The sequence below is a fragment of the Narcine bancroftii genome, chromosome 12 (genome assembly GCF_036971445.1).
Source record: "Narcine bancroftii isolate sNarBan1 chromosome 12, sNarBan1.hap1, whole genome shotgun sequence".
Classification (NCBI taxonomy): domain Eukaryota; kingdom Metazoa; phylum Chordata; class Chondrichthyes; order Torpediniformes; family Narcinidae; genus Narcine; species Narcine bancroftii.
The window spans coordinates 13493247-13511273 of NC_091480.1; the positions used below are offsets into that span (position 1 = coordinate 13493247).

Sequence of the window (18027 nt, forward strand, 5' to 3'; positions counted from 1 at the left end):
GAGTTTGTGTTTTTACCATTTTTAAAACACTGATGCTCACCTGCCTACCCTGAATGCTGCAATGCACTGAAACATTCACCATCTCTCGCACTGCTCTTGTGCACGTGCTCGCCTGTCACTGAGGCATGTCGATTGAAGTGCTTGCATCCCCTGTCACTGCCACTGACTTGTTCACCTGTGCCCTACCAAAGTGTGTGCGGCTACACTGGTGTTGACTAGATCGGGCAGGGAAACCTGTTCACTGATCTCGGCCTGGCACTGTTCACTTGTGCTGTTTACATGATCCGGGCAGGCATTTCTACTCTTTTGTATTCCTACTAGAATATGCTTTCTTTCCCAGTCTTTTCACCTTAACATTTGTTCTCTCGCTTATCACAGAGGCAAATTCCTCTCATTTATTTAGTCACACCAAGCACTTAGTCCTGTCCACGTTTTTTTTAAAATTCGCACCTCTTCATTCTCGTGCACTTACGTTCACTTTCCAACAGCATGAAAGCAATTTAACTGTGTGTATATAATTTATGCAGCCAGAAGCACTATGGGTAGACAATTGCTCATTCACGACATGTGTCATGTGTCACTTTCCTATTTGTGGAGCTTGATTGTGTGAATTGATACAGTGGATATTCACTTCCTACTTATTGGCAGGTCTTAAAGAAAATGTTTTAGCTTTTTTTCTCCCCCCCCACAATATTTGAATGTTAAATGTATATGTGGCATTAGAGAAGAAATTAAAAATGCAAGAACACTTGAAATTGGATGCTGGCGTGGCATTCTTGCACCATGATTGGGGAGTGATATGTGGTACTTTGATTGGAAGCACTATTGTCTCTTAGTGGATTCTTTTGAACATTTTGATATAGTTCCAGAATTGCATGTTCAATTCTGGACCCTGCATTTGAATCTCATTAATGTAGATTTGCTTGAAAAATGAGAATGTTTTGGGATGAATCCTACTGGTTGAAATTCACAGCTGCTACTTATTGGAAGATAAGAACAGTACAACACAAGAACAGGCTCTACTGCCCTTAGCCCCTTTTCCACTGGGGCCGGGTCGAGTGGAAAAAGAAAACCGTCAGCACCCCCCCGTGTCAAATTATGTCATTTCACGGTGGGGATTGACGGCCTCTACCCCTGTTCATATTCCCAGCGTCAGCTGATGGCGGTGTTCCGATTAAACCAATGGAAAAAGCGACAGCAGAACTTTACCTGTTTCCATTTGAAGGTATGACACTTCAATCCCAGGGAATGAGTGTTCAATGGAAAAGCAGTCACTGTCCCAGTTAAAGGTGGCCCAGTGGAAACAGCACAAACGGCCTCCTTTCCCAGGGCACTACACGGCCAATTAACTGGGATGCCAGTGGAAAAGGGACTCCTGATTTGTGTGTCCACTAAAATGCTGATTCAAGCCTGAATCAGCTCAATGTCTGTCAATCTCCTGACAGTTTGTATGTTGTCTAAATGCCTTTGCAAATATAGGAAAAAATTTAGTCCATTTGGATTTGGGGACAAAAAACTATTATACTGACTTCATCTGCTAACCTGTGCATCAGAATTAATTCTGTTCTTTTAAAAGGACAAATCCCTTACATTGGATATGTATTCTTGATCAAATATTTTATTTCTCACGTAATTACGTCAAGCTGTTGTTTTCTTTCGTGGTACGTCAACTTAATCATCATTTTCATCGTAGAGTAAGTTTAGCTCTGCTTGGAGTTGTATTAGCTTCATGTCTATGCAAAAGTTTGGTGATATTTAAAAACCTCCACTACCTTTTGGAAATGTCACTTGTTGTCAGAGCACAAATTCTGTTAGTTATTGAGCACAAGCTTAAGTGGCATCGTAATCTAATCAGGCCAGCATTTTTAGTTCATTGCATTTTGACCTTTATTCTGTATTACCCAAGTCATAGTCATGTAGCACAGTACAGACCCTTCAGCCCAATTCGTTCATACAGAGCAAGTGAGCATTCTGGGTTAGTCCAATTTGTTTGCATTTGGTCCATATTCTTGTAAATCTTGCTATCCACATGTCTGTCCAAATAATTACACAGACTAGCTACCAGATTTTTTTGGTGAAGCAAATACAGTAAACTCCTCAGTATCTAGAACCTATGGAGATTGGTAGATGCCGGATAAGTGAATTTTCTGGTCGCTTGAGATTGCGTGATTGGCGTACAAACTGCTAGGGGTGTCAATTTTAAACTTTAATTTTTTTTACTTGCTTTCTGCGCTTTTGGGGGGGGGGGGGGTGGGGGGGGGAATGTTTGAGGCTCCCAGTTCCTTGAATTCTGGAGAATGGGGATTTTACTGTAATTGACCTCAGAAAATTGTTTAAAAAAATTAGCTGCATAAATGATCTCCAAAAGTGAATTAATTGTTCTATTATACCTTGATAAGCTGCACTCAGAGTCTACTCTGGAGAATTTTGATCAGTACGATCAATTGTTTCTGAATAATTATTTCCACTGTGGTTTTAGCATGAAACTACCAAGTCATAGGAGATGTATTTGCTCATAGATTGCATCATACTTAAAAAAAATATATAAATGGTATTTTTTTCTGTTTTGTCCAGTCACAGTTGTACATTACAAACCATGAGTGTTTATAATATCCAGCAAAGTACTGTATATTAATCAACCAAACCTATCTTGTATGCAGTTTCAGGTATTTTTGAGGTTGATTTATAGAATTGATAGTATGTTCTGCCTCAGAACTGAATGTGTAAAAGATCTAGTTTTGCTTTTTTTTTGTCACCACTTACTGTAATTTTTTTTAAAAATTAGATATTTGACTTTTTGTGCTACACATTGAGGCAGTTCATCACAAGGAACCTTGCCTTCCCAGTTAATACGTATACACAGTGCATCTGACGTAGTTTGCTAATTTGAGTGCAATATTCATTGTACAGTATTACTGATTCAATCCTTTAACTGCATGTGATTTTTTTTAATATATCAAACTGAACTTAATTATTTTCCCTTCTGCTGCTCTCTCACCCCATAAGTTTTTGTTATCTTAATTCATCATCATTAAGAAACTAAACTTTTTGTAGGCTTGTTCAGTTTTACGACACCATAAGAATTGTAAACCAATATGTACGTAGGTTTGATAGCATAATTATTTTGTTTCAGGATATTATTCCAGTGACTCAGTCCATTTAGCCAAGGGCATGTTTAAAATCTCACCATTACAGCATGAGTATTTGAATTCTTCTTTGTTTCCATACTTCATAGTCTTCCAAAAGTAGAGCTGGCTTTTGCTAACCTATTATTAACTGTCATCAGATTTCTGCTAGACCACTCTCCATTCTCCCTCTCTTCCCTCTCCTTCTGTCTCCTTTCCTCTCGCTCCTTCCCTCTCCATTCACAGAGCCACCTCCACCTTTTTGCTGTTGTTCCCTCCCTCCCTTATCCATCTATTTATTATCCCCTGTCTGGGAGACTGTGCCCCTCCCCCCCCCCACCATTTTGTTTGGGCACCAGCCTAGATTTTGCTCCTACCTTGATGAAGGGCTCTGGCCCAAAACATTGATTGTGTATTTTTATCTTTGCAGTGCTGTTTGACCTGCTGAGTTTATCCAGCATCGTGAGTTTACTTCAATTACAGCATCTGCAGACTATCATGTTTTACTCATTGACTGTCATTAACGTTGACTGGTCTTGAGATAAAGAAAACAAAATATGCGAACTTGTCCACTATTGAAAGCTTTTCACCATTTGCAAAGATAATTGGTCTCTCTAGCAGGCGTTTGGTGAGGTTGGCGCCTATCTTCAGTTTTCTTTGTACTAATTATGAACTCACAGTTGCCACAGGCACTGGCAAATTTGTCTAAGCTTTCCAGTATATCATTCTCTGAACTTGCATTGAGTGCACAGTCCTCAGCAAAGCAGAAGATCGTTTCTCTTAGTTTGGTTTTGGCTTAGAATCTCCAGGTTGAAAAAAGCACCTTCAGTTCTGTAAGTTTGATTCTTTGACAGGGTAAGCATGAAACAGCTTTGCAGTGACCCTGCTAAACAACGGAGGAACAAGCCCACTGTCTTGTTTCACACTGCTGTCAGCAAATGAAGACATTGGCATCCATTACTCTTGTCATTGTTAGAAACAGAAGTCTCTTCTCTTGGCTTGGCTTCACGGACGAAGTTTTATGGAGGGGGTAAATGTCCACGTCAGCTGCAGGCTCGTTTGTGACTGACAAGTCCGATGCGGGACAGGCAGACACGGTTGCAGCGGTTGCAAGGGAAAATTGGTGGGTTGGGGTTGGGTGTTGGGTTTTTCCTCCTTTGCCTTTTGTCAGTGAGGTGGGCTCTGCAGTCTTCTTCAAAGGAGGTTGCTGCCCGCCAAACTGTGAGGCGCCAAGATGCACAGTTTGAGGCGAGATCAGCCCACTGGCAGTGGTCAATGGGGCAGGCACCAAGAGATTTCTTTAGGCAGTCCTTGTACCTCTTCTTTGGTGCACCTCTGTCATGGTGGCCAGTGGAGAGCTTGCCACATAACACGATCTTGGGAAGGCGATGGTCCTCCATTCTGGAGACGTGACCTACCCAGCGCAGTTGGATCTTCAGCAGCGTGGATTCGATGCTGTCGGCCTCTGCCATCTCGAGTACTTCGATGTTAGGGATGAAGTCGCTCCAATGAATGTTGAGGATGGAGCGGAGACAACGCTGATGGAAGCGTTCTCGGAGCTGTAGGTGATGCCGGTAGAGGACCCATGATTCGGAGCCGAAAAGGAGGGTGGGTATGACAACGGCTCTGTATACGCTAATCTTTGTGAGGTTTTTCAGTTGGTTATTTTTCCAGACTCTTTTGTGTAGTCTTCCAAAGTCGCTATTTGCCTTGGCGAGTCTGTTGTCTATCTCGTTGTCGATCCTTGCATCCGATGAAATGGTGCAGCCGCAGCTCCCCACCATGACTACCAGCCCACCCCCCCCCCCCCCCCACATCTCCATCGGGCACACAAAACTCAAAACGGTCAATTCTGTCTAAGGCTTACTAATTAGCGGAACTTGCTGACTCTCTCTAAGGCTAGAAGACCCTTATCTTATTCAGACTAACTTTACTTCCTACATTCTATTATCTACCCTTATCCTATTCATACTGGCTTTATTCATTACACATATATCCATACTAGCTTTCTTCATCTCCTTCATCTCTCATATTTTCATAATAGTTTTACTCATCTCTCACATCATCATACTTCATGCAGTTGTTGGACAATTGGCATTGCCATTTTGATCTTCCATAGACCCTTGTGAGAGAAATAGCAATGCTGTCTAAGGTGGGGAACAAGCTACAGTTCTGGTCTTGGCGTGTCTCTTGGAATTGTCTTGTGACAATGTTCATTGAAACTTTCATAGAAACCAAATTCTGAAGGAGGGCTCCATCAATGTGAGTTGTAAAATTTTGTAGAACAAAATGAGAATAAAAGGTGATGCAATCAATAGGATTTGGGCTCAAGTATCCTAAAGGCATATCAAGTTGAGTTCACCCCTTAATTTTCAAACATTAACCACTAACCCACTTCTAGATTCTCCCTTCATAGAAAATATCCTTTCCCCTGTCTAAACATCTTGGGACTTGAATCACTGTTCTAAGCTCCAAGCTTAGCCTCCCCAACCTTTCCTCATGAGATAGCCCATGCATTCCAAGTGTTAGTCTAGTGAACCTTCTCTGAACTTCCAGTCTATTGATCTTGTCATTTGAATAAGTAGACCATACCGTAAAACAATATTGCGGATGTGGTGATGGCAATATCCTCCATAACTGAAGTACATTTCCCTTAGAAATAACTAATAACTTTCTGCTGGCTTGCTACTGTAATTACTTTCTGTACCTGTTTAGCCTTTTATAAATCCTGCACAAGGACATCAAAATACATTTGCATCTGGCACCCCTGCAATCTCTTTTTGTTTAGATTGTATGTTTTTATAACTTTTTTCTGCTCTAGTGGACAATTTCATACATTTCCCCTCTATAGTCATCATTTCTGTGCTCTCTCAGTTAAATTATCAATGTTTTTGTGTAATTGCTTTATCTATTTACATTTTCATTTCCTATCTTTGTATCATCAGTATATGTTTAGGCTCCATCATTTGTACAGGCTCCAATAGCTCAGTGGTTAGAGCATTGGTCTTGTAAATCAGGAGTTGCGAGTTTGTTACTCACTGGGGCCTCATTTCTGTGAGGGGTGCTAGACAAAGTGGTCTTACTTATGGAAGACAAAGTTAAAGAATTTCACATATGTTACATTCTAAATATAGTATTACGTTCCAATAATGGAACCTTTAATCTTTATAATCTGTAAAAAGATGAAGCCCCAGCCTTGATCCCAGTGTCTCATCACGTTACATTACCCTAACCAGAAAGAGACTTTTATGAATGAGGACAAAACCTACATGAGCCTCCTCTCTAATCTGATATTCATGAAACTATTTATGACATTATTAGTAACTGCTTTAAGCGACATGACCCAGTTTTCATACTGTGTTCCATGATTGTATTCATTGCATTACTACTGCGCTGAGAGAGATTTATTTTAAACGGACCCAGAAGCTCATAACTGGATTTCCAAGATGTGCAGTAAGCAATCACCAGAAATGTGTTTAGCCACCAAATTATCTTCATAGCTCAGCACATCATTCATTCTGTTATTGCAATTATCATTAAACTAGATGACTAAAGGAGTTAATTAGACTTAATTCTTGGAGACTGATGAAATCAAATGTGACAGGAATGGCACTAGACATGCCTGCAAATGAAGTTCCACATTAGAAAAGCTACAACACCGTATTTTCAAAATAAATAAAAACATGCTACAGAAACAGCTATCTAATTCCACAATGAATCCCACCTCTGCGATTCTATCATATCCAATGCTAATGGATGATTAAACACTAAAATATAATTATTGATTACTTTGGGGGAAAAACAAAGATCAACTTTTTAAAAAATAATTGGTCAGAAGTGCACAAAGGCTCCCATGATTTTTTGCACCCTTCTGTGCCACTCTTAAGCCAATATGATTTATTCCATGTGAAATTAAGATTTCGTTAAGGGCTTTGGACAAGCAAAGACTACGATGCTCTGCCAGCATCCTGACTCCCCGACTCCAAATGTGACTGCTCATTCAGCAAGCATTCTTTATAGCTTCAATACTGGCGACTGTTCAGATCTGTCCCATCAAATAAGGGAGAACTAATGCAGACTGCCCAATTACCACCTGCATAGCAATAAGAAGGTCATTGTAATGCTTTCTAGTTGCAAAAATTCGGCTTGTGGTTGAACTGTGTTTATTGGATGTGGAAAAAAACCCACAAAATGCTGGAAATATTCAGCAGGTCAAACAGTGTCCTTTATGTAGCAAAGGTAAAGATACATAACTGACGTTTCAGGCTTGAGCCCTTAATCAAAGTATGAGAAAAATGCTGGGAGATGTGTGAACAAAAGAGTGGGAGGTGTAAACTTACTGAAAAAAATCGATTCATTGGAAAATCAAAGTCGGAGAAACAATGTGAAAATTGTGGGTCTTCCAGAATACATTGAAGGGTCTGATCCAATAAAATTTTTCAAGAGTTGGATTCCCGAGGTGTTGGGCAAAGAGTTTTTTTGGGAGGTTTAGTATTGGAGAGGGGACATAGAGTGTTACGAAAGAAACCGTTACCAGAACAACCACCACGAGCCGTCTTAGTTCGGTGCCTGAACTATCAAGACAGAGAAATGATATTACGGTTGGCGGGACAGAAGGGACGACAAAGTTAATCTGAAATGATGATTCAAAATAGCAGAGTATTTTTTTTACGCAGATTTGAGTCAAGAAATTATTAGGTGACGATGGGAATTTAATTCGGCTAAAGAAGTACTGTGGCGGAAGGGTTATAAATTTGCTTTTTGATATCTTGCTGTGTTAAAAGTCTTTTATGGTAACTTTCCATCTCAGTTTTTTGAGAATGATCAGGATGCATTAATTTTTGCTAATTCATTACCGGATTTACGAGGACATGGAAGAGTTTCGCCACTGTCGCCCAAAAAGAGTGAAAATGGGCAGAATGGGAAAAATGGAAAGAAAGAGGTTTTAACACAAAGTCTTATTGACGTTGAAGATCCAGATCAATCTTTGGGAATAGAGTCAATGGGTTGAATATATTTACAGTATTGAATTATATTAACATGAATGATGCATTTCTGGCTGGGGGAGTGGAAAGCACTGAAATCTTTGATAGTCATCTGCCACTAGTGGGATTTACCACACCCAGTTTTATAGGGCGTTACTACCTTTGGGTAGTGTTTTTTTGGGGGGGAAATAATTAAAACATTTTTCTATATATATTTTCTTTTTAAAAAAATATTTAGGGGAGGGAGAGTGGTTTTAATTTACGAGAAGGGGAGTGATTATGTTGTTAGTTTGTAAGGATGCCTAATTTGAAATGTGGAACTTTTAATGTTCAGGGGTTAAATAATCCGATTAAGCAAAAGTGAGTTTTGGCTTATATCAAGAAAATGAAAATTGATATTGCTTTTTTACAAGAAAAACATTTGACTGAAAAAGAACATTTGAAGTTGAAGAGAGTTTGGGTTGGGCATGTTTTTTTCTTCATTTAATTCTGAGGCAAGGGGTGTAGCAATTTTAATTCATAAGAATTTGTCTTTTGAGTTGCAAACTATGGAAGGGAATGCTGGAAGGGTTTTAAAGGTGAATTGTAAAATTTTTAATGAATCTTGGACTAAGATAGTGATACAAATTGGGGCCTTGATGCAGGATTTAAATTTGGTGGATATTTGGAGAAGGGTTAATCCTACAGAGAAGGATTTTTCTTTTTATTCGTCTCAACATGATTCATTTTCTAGAATAGATTTTTTTTTTGTATTAGTATTTACAAGGAAGGGTATCACAGGCAGAATATAAAAGTAGGGTTATATCAGATCATTTATTATTTTCTTATGTAAGTTCAGAAGTGGTACGTTCATCTTCTCGATGGAGATTTAACACAAATGTTGAAAAAACTAGAGTTTGTTACTTTTATTAAAGAACAGATTACTTTTTTTGTCTGAAAATTTTAGTTCAGTAAAAAGTCGTTTTGTGTTATGGGATGCGTTAAAAGCTTATTTAAGAGGACAGATTATTAGTTATACCATTAAAATTAAGAAGCAGTATATGGCAGAAAGTTTTGAATTAGAAAAGCAAATTGATGAATTAGAGAAGGAAGTGACAGAAGATTTAAAAAAAGTGGCTTTGACTAAATTGAAATTGCATTATAATACATTGCAGACATCAATTTGAATGCTTAATTAATTGATCTAAGCAGCGTTATGAGTTAGATGAGAGGGCACATAAGGTACTTGCATGGCAGTTAAAGAAGGAACAGGTTTCACAGATTATTAATGCTGTAAAAAAAAAAATTCAACAGTTATCTATAAACCTCATTTCATAAAATTTTTCATTTTATGAAAAATTATATACTTCTGAGGGGAAACAGGATAGTGGTTCTATTGATTCTTATTTATCTAAGTTAACGTTACCAGCATTAGAAGAGGAGGATGTTATGGATCTGGAAGCTCCGTTAACAGAATTAGAGATTAAGGCGGCTATGTTGGAAATGCCCAATGGGAAGTCACCAGGTGATGATGGGTTTTCGGTAGAATTTTATAAAACTTGTTATGAAGATTTATCTTCGGTGTTTGGGAAGGTATTACAACAAGTGACTGAACAGTATGAGTTACCAGAATCTTGCTCTAGTCCTTTAATTACTGTAATCCTGAAAAAAGATCGACATGTTGAAAGTGTCTTCGTATAGACCTATTTCTTTATTGAATGTTGATTATAAAATAAAGCAAAAGTGTTAGCAAATCGACTTGCTATGTATTTACCTAAATTGATACATGTTGATCAAACAGGTTTTATTAAAAATAGAAATGCTTCAGATAATATTCTTCGATTGATTAATTTGGTCGATGCATATCGACAGCAGCCCAACCACCCAAAATGGTGGTTCCGCTTGATGCGGAAAAAGCCTGTGATAGGGTCGAATGGGATGTTTTATTTAAAGTATTGGAGAAGTTTAAGTTTAGCCCTTTTTTTTAATTGGTTGGGTTAAAGCTTTATATACGAACCCGACTGCTAGGGTGGTAACAAATGGTTAAGTTTCATCATCGTTTAAATTGACACGTTTAACTCGACAAGGTTGCCCATTGTCACCAGCTCTGTTTGCATTGGCTATTGAACCGTTAGCTCAAACAATAAGGCAGAATGAACAGATAAGAGGGATGAGAGTTATGGATGAAGAGTATAAGATTAATTTATTTGCAGATGATGTTTTGATATATTTAACAAACCCAGAACAATTATTGCCACATTTATGAGAATGTTTATTACAATATGGAACATTATCTGGATATAAAGTTAACTGGGATAAGAATGATATTTTACCAGTCGGAGAAGGAGATTATTCAAGTATAAAAATATTATAAAACTGAAATAGTCTGATTAAAATTAAATATTTAGGAATAATTGTAAATATTGAGTATCAATCTTTATACAAGTTAAATTATGTTCCATTATTTAAAAAAGATTAAAGCACATTTAATTAAGTGGAAAGATCTTCCGTTAACTTTAATTGGTCGAGTTAATTGTATTAAGATGAATATTTTTCCTCGTATTCAATATTTATTTCAATCAATACCATGTTCTCTTTCAAAGAGTTTCTTTCAGGATTTAAATAAAGTTATAAGAGAATTTTTATGGAAAGGTAAACTACCACGGGTAGCATTAAATAAACTTACTTGGAAGTATATGCTAGGTGGGCTTCAATTACCTCATTTTCAAAATTATTATGAAGCAGCCCAGTTGAAATTTATTAGTAGATTGATGGATTTGGACCAGTCGCCGAGTTGGGCTAAAGTTGAGATGGCCTGTATTTCTGAAGTTGAAGTGCATCAATTTATATTTCGATGGAATGTAAATTTGTGGAGGGAATATAATATGCCAATATTAAACCATTTATTAAAATTATGGATTTTTAAAAAAAATAAGATGTTAGAATCAAAAGTAAATTGTTAATTTTAACTCCATTACATAATAGTCAGCTTATTTCTTTTTCAATGTTTAATAGTCATTTAAAGAGTTGGGATTCTAAGGGTATAAAAACATTACAGGATTGTTTTGTGGAAGAACAGTTTCTTTCTTTCAATCAATTGAAAGAGCATTTTGATATTGCTGAAAATTCTTTATTTATTTATTATCAATTTCGATATTTGGTGAAAAATATGTATGGTAGAGATATGATTTTACCTGTATTGATGGAATTCGAATCTTTGATTTCTCCTATACCAAAAAGGGGTTATATTTCTGTTAAGTACCAAGTATTACAAGACAATATGGATAAGTTGGAATGGGAGAAATTTATGCTTAAATGGGAAAATGATTTAGCTTTTGTTTATCTTGAAGAATATTGGGCAGATACGTGTCATGATAGTGTTACTAAATTGATGAATGTACGGTATGGAATGGTTAATTATAATTTTCTACATCAGTTGTATTTTACACCAGGGAAATTGAAAAAATATGGTCATTCGGATTCTTGTTTTAGATTATGGAAAAATTATATAATTTTAAATTACCATTAGATCCATCTATTTTTTTAATGGGTTATATGATTCCTTTAAGAGGATTAGGGTTGGATAAATTTCAAATTGCATTTATATATTTAGCATTGTCTGTAGCAATTACATGGAAAGATAATATAGTGATTAATATAATGAGATGGTAGAATGAATTGAAAGCTTGTATTGTGATGGAAAAAAAATTATATATAATCGACATGACAATTTTTTTTGTTAATAAGTGGTTACCATATTTGGAATATATGTATTTAGATGTATTTTGATTTATTATATGCTTTTAGTTTCTGTTTATATATTTTTAACTCTCCCTAAGAGAGTTGGCTGATGGGGGGAACTTTATTTTTTTTTGTGTTTTTTTTATTTTTTAATATATACTGATATAACATTTTCTTTATGTATTTTGAATTACTATTAATGATTCTTCAAATAAATAAAGTTTTTAAAAAAGAGTGGGTGGTGTTGGCAAAGTTAGGAGATGATAGGTGGAGAAAGGAGGGAGGGGACAGAACAATTAGGGGGAGGAAGAATGGCTGGGTGGGAAGATGAACTGGAAACACCAGAAAAGGGGGTGGATGAAAAGGCAAGCAGGTTTAACGGAAAGCAGTAAAGTCAATGTTAATGCCCCTTGGCTGGAGAGTGCCCAGATGGACACTCATGCTGTAATGGGGGGGGGGGGGGGGGGAGAGGAGGAGTTTGAGGGAACCTAAATCGTGCGTGCAGTGATTGTAAAGTGAAGGTGGTGCTTAGACTTGGTGCATTTTGCCCTGCTTCACTTGGTGCCCTGCTTCATTTTTTGAGGAGTTCCAGCTGGAATTGTTCATTATGGTGAACATTCCCACTTCTGTTGGCAAGGAGGTCATCGGTAAAGTAATTGCAGTCTGTTTGAAAAGTTCAGCAAATACTCCCCAGGTTCCTAATGGCATGCTGGATTTATTTTGTGTGGTATTAAGTGTGTTTCTTGATGAAGGTTTCTCAATTCAAAGCTCAATTTCAAACACCAAGATGATCATTTCTAATTAACATTATCCACAATCCTTCTTTAACCCTTTGGACTCATTTTTAATCTTTCATAATAGATACTTAGGACTGGGTCCATGGGTAAACTACAGTAAAAACACTACTATGAACCAGCTGGTGGTTGGGTATAAAACCAGTCCCGGAAAACCACAAAACCAGGATACAGAGCTTGATGGTAGTCTTGGAAAACTGGGACATGGAGTCCAAAGGGTTAAAGTAATCCCAAAAAGGTTGTTTCTGTATCTCTCTGCATCATTTTGCTGAGATCGTGCAGAATTTTATGTTTTTGCATCAGAATTCCTAACGTTGCTCCTTCACAAATTTGCACATTTTCACCTTGTGATCAAAAAATGCTGGACAGGTTGGACAGCATCTGCAGAACGGTAAACAGGGTTAACCTTTCTATTCAAGCATTCTTCCTCAAAGCTGTTCTGGGGAAGGTCTATTTCTCTCTTTAAAGATGCTATCTTACCTGCTGACCGTTTTCTGTTATCCTTTCAGGTTTCTCGCATTTGTGGCCTCCCTGTGTGATGATGTGTGATAGCTTTTGGTTCTCTGAAAAACCATAACTTCTTTCTAGTAATTTGGGCTGGAGTATTTCTGCAGGCTCTCTCACATCCTTGCTGATGTATTACATGTGTATTGGCTGAAAGAAACAAGATTCTGGACATATTATTACTTGGATAGTAATACGAGGACGTTGCATTCACAGCAAGTAGTGTCACAATATTATTGAGTTTTACTTGAAATTAAATTAAATATTCTATTACAATTTAGAGGTGTCTTCATTTGGTTTGTATTTTCAGTTCTGTAATTGTCCTAAATGTTCAGTGCAATTCTGCATGTCCTCGTTATGCCACTGGATGGCACCGTAACACAGTTGAAGTTCCTGTTTGTCCTTGGCACACTGTACGAGCAATTTGATTTTTCCCAGATGCATTCATCTAATTTCTCATTATGACAAATAATAAAAACTAGAATTTTTCTGAGATGGTGAAGATGGTATTCCATCCCTAACCTTGCTTGGAGTAAGTAGTCCAGAAATCATAGCGAGGTAGAAGTACCAAGAAAGCAAGCCCGGCGGGCAGATATTGTGCTCTGAGTTGGCAGTTTGTTCCAGACACAAAGTTTGCGAAAGATTTAGAGGCTTTGCTAATTCAACATCAGATTATCTATTAAAGATTGAGTGATCTGATAACAGCTGAGGTATAATAGCAGAACTGATCTATGTTTTATTTATCATTAATAATTATTATTCATGAATAATTTTGCTTAGAGAATTGTGTTCATTTCTGGTCTCCTCATTATCAGGAGGATGTGGCAGCTATGGAGAGGAGATATACCAGGAATTTGCCTAGATTGGAAAGTATCGGCAAGTCTTATGAGCTAAGCTCAAACTTGTTGGAGTGAAGAAGGTTGAGAGGAATCAAGATTCTGAGAGGTGGACAGCCAGCACCTTTTTTCCCAGGACAGAAATAGCAAACATCAGAGGAAAATGATGAGAGGAATTTTTAGGGGAGACAATAGGGGCAAGAATTTTTTTCTACGCAGAGAGTTGTGGGTGCCTGGACAGGGATGGTGGTGGAGGCTGAAACATTTGAGGCGTTTAAGAGATTCTTAGAGGGTTACAAGGTAGGAAGGGTTTAGTATTTTTGGTAGAAATATATAGGTCAGCACACCATCAAGGACCAAAGGGCCTGCATTGTATGTTCTCCAAAGCTTCATTATTGATAAAGATTTTAAATGGAATATTGTGGCCCTGCATTTTTTTCAATATTAAATTTGATGCATGCATTGAAAAAGTTGTTCATTGTTTTTTGAGGTCCATCATATGAGTTGGAGACAAATGTAGTGCCACTTGTGACTACCTCATCTCCAGCAGTGAGCTAATTCATGTGTCTTGTTCTGAAATCATCTGATGTTGAACCAGCTGCCACTCATCCTAAATTTAGGCAAACTTGATGGAAATGCTGATGCAGATAACTCTTCCTTTCATTCCACAATCGATGTTGACCTCCAGTATTTTGTTCCCATAGTGTGGCTTGCTTTCACTTCCCCATAGAAATCTTTGAACTGGGAGAGCATCAGCTCATGGGCAGTCAGTTCTCAGCATTATTGTACATACGCCATTACTGCTGATCCTATCTTTGATAGATTAAGTCATGCTGCCTGTTGATAATTTTTCATGCAATAAGGGAAGTGCAAGGTCGTTGCCAGTTATGGACCTTGCAAGCTTCTGAATCTCTCGCTCTTTTCATTCAGGCATAAAATTCAGACTTTTTATTTTCTGAGCTAATGGGCATCTGAGTAATGAATAGGGAATTGGAACTGATGGAATTTTTATGGAAAATGGCTCAACTGTTCGTAAAAATAACCGATTGCCAACATTAGTAGAGATTACTTTCTTTGGGAGACGCTGCCTCCTGATCTGACTCTGAATTTTTGGAGAACCTGCATGTTAAACAGCATCCGTGGGTAGAAATGGTCAGTTCAAACTGAAATCCTTGAGATGCAAAGATACCAGTATACAAGTGACATGCATGCCAATATATACTCACCTACTGCACTTTCTATGACCCTCATGAGGACACGCTAATGCAGCCATATTTCATTCCTCTCCTTCATATCTGCAATTTTACCCTTTTTTTTTAATCTTAGTCTTGATAAAGGGATTCAACTCAATGTTGACTGACTTTTTCTACCATGTGTGCTGTCAGACCTGCTGAGACAATTCTTTGTCTGTTCAAGATTCCAGCACTGGAGGTTTTGTGTTTCTGCATTCTGAATCTGGAGTAAGACTTTCTTCCAATCAACACATAAAATCACATAACCACTTGCCAGCTCTTTCCCCTTCCCCTTCCTTTGTCTTTGATGGCTCTAGAATTATCTGATTCTGCTGACATTATCTTCACAAGTTGAATCATCCAGTCATGCATTATGGGAGGCCGTTAAAGCAGGAACACTGATAATGTCATTCCTTTTGAGTAGAGTTCTTTGTTGTGCTGGTTTTGCCTTATTGGTCACTCTGGCTGCATGTCTTTCACTAGACTACTATATTTTGCTTTCAAGCTTCATTTTTTAAAAAATGTCTGAATATCATTTTTGATTCTACCAAGGATATCTCTTCCAAAGCTCTGTATAATTTTCCCCAAAATTAATGATATACAAAGGAAAACCATGCAGTCTTTCTGCAATCTTAGTGTCCTATTGCCATATACATTTAATTTCTGCCAATCATTCTCTTCTCTTTCTCTCTTTGACTTGGCTTTGCGGACGAAGATTTATGGAGGGGTAAATGTCCACGTCAGCTGCAGGCTCGTTTGTGGCTGACAAGTCCGATGCGGGACAGGCAGACGCGGTTGCAAGGGAAAATTGGTGGGTTGGGGTTGGGTGTTGGGTTTTTCCTCCTTTGTCTTTTGTCAGTGAGGTGGGCTCTGCAGTCTTCTTCAAAGGAGGTTGCTGCCCGCCGAACTGTGAGGTGCCAAGATGCACAGTTTGAGGCGAGATCAGCCCACTGGCGGTGGTCAATGGGGCAGGCACCAAGAGATTTCTTTAGGCAGTCCTTGTACCTCTTCTTTGGTGCACCTCTGTCACGGTGGCCAGTGGAGAGCTCACCATATTACACGATCTTGGGAATGCGATGGTCCTCCATTCTGGAGACATGACCAACCCAGTGCAGTTGGATCTTCAGCAGCGTGGATTCGATGCTGTCGGCCTCTGCCATCTCGAGTACTTCGATGTTGGAGATGAAGTCGCTCCAATGAACGTTGAGGATGGAGCGGAGACAACGCTGGTGGAAGCGTTCTAGGAGCAGTAGGTGATGCCGGTAGAGGACCCATGATTCGGAGCCGAACAGGAGTGTGTGTATGACAAAGGCTCTGTATACGCTAATCTTTGTGAGGTTTTTCAGTTGGTTGTTATTCCAGACTCTTTTGTGTAGTCTTCCAAAGGCGCTATTTGCCTTGGCGAGTCTGTTGTCTATCTCATTTTTTTATCCTTGCATCCGATGAAATGGTGCAGCCGAGATAGGTAAACTGGTTGACCGTTTGATTGCCACTCGACTGGAACACTGGGGTTACTCCTCCTTCAGTTGTTTAACGGGCTTCCCCCTCTGACTGCAGCTCCTTGATGCCAATGCAGAAGGACCTTATTCATTCCCTATAAAGGCTTTGCTGCAACAAACCCCTGTGCACCCTCAGCACTTGCTCCTGCAGCCAGGAACACGCCAATCAGCAACTTTCCCTTGCCGACAATTCACCATGTTGGAAAACCGTCATTTTACACAGGTCTTGCCAATTGTGGTGCACAGTTTTGACTGCTTTTTTGTTATGAGTGAGAATGGTGAGCGTTCAGATGCTGTGTTCCATTCAGTTTTGCTTAAAGAACATCCTTGGCAGTAGTTAAAGCCTTGGATTTCCCATAAGGTTCAGGTCATGAATTAATAACATTCCTAACAACAGCAAATGTAAACACAAGTACACTGAGGTGGGCATCATAATTTAAGTTGGAATAATGAATCGTTCTGAGGTGCACATAGATCTTGCCCATTTAAAATAATTAGCTCGCAATCGTAGACCTGCATGTTTTATTCCATTGACAAAAGTATCTGGCCCCAACTTTTCCACAGACCAGAGTTTGAATCTAGCTGTGATTGTAAGAGCGAACGTTTCTTGTAACTGTCCTGAGTTCATGGTTTCTGTCCCCTCCTCCCCTCTCCATGATAGGAACACATCCACTTGTCACTTTTCCATTTCCAATGAAATTGGCCTGAAACGTGTTCTTATTTTCTGCTGGGGATGTGAATAAAGTTTATTTTTTTTACCCCCCCCCCCCCAAAAAAAATTCTCTGAGGCCATCTCTGCTGTGTGGCTTCTACTGTGGCCCTGGCTCTTGCAAAATGCAATGGATGCTGGAAATCAGTAATTATAAAAGAAAATGTTGGAAATGTGCAGAGAGTCTGGCTGTGGAGAGTGAAACAAATAATTATTTGGGTACAAGACTGCAAATGATGTAATTTGGAGCAAAAAAAAATAGTTCTGCTGGAGGAACTCTTGGTGGGTCAAGTAGGAGAAAAAGAATGGGTGGTGTTTTGTGTCTGAACCCTTTGTCGAGACACTCTTTTTAATTGTCTGAACATGTTGAGTGTCAATCTGTAGGTGGAAAAATCAAGGTTACAAAATTAATATTCCCTTTTGCCGTGCTGTTCTCTTATTGAATTACCATGGTTCTCTCCTCCCTCACCCACCCAGCCATCCCTCCTCCCCCTGATTGCTGCTCCTTTCTCCTTTCTCCATCTGTCATCTCTTGCCTTTACCACATCCCCACCCCCCCCAAGCATTTTCTCATACCTTGATGAAGGGCTCCAGTCTGAAATGTCGGTTGTGTATTTTTACCT

General features: G+C 38.6%; 1 protein-coding gene across 2 annotated transcripts in view; it reads left to right on the forward strand.

Moving 5' to 3' along the window:
- The window catches only part of txndc11 (thioredoxin domain containing 11), a 64013-nt gene that overhangs the window by 1824 nt on the left and 44162 nt on the right, over positions 1–18027 (forward strand). The window contains exon 1 of one of the 2 annotated variants that reach the window (XM_069906353.1): positions 2644–2666. The exons of the other annotated variant lie outside the window; for it this stretch is intronic. The gene's annotated coding sequence lies outside the window, so the exon portion shown is untranslated. Of the gene's footprint in view, positions 1–2643; positions 2667–18027 lie in introns of those variants that run through there. 2 annotated transcript variants of the gene reach the window in all.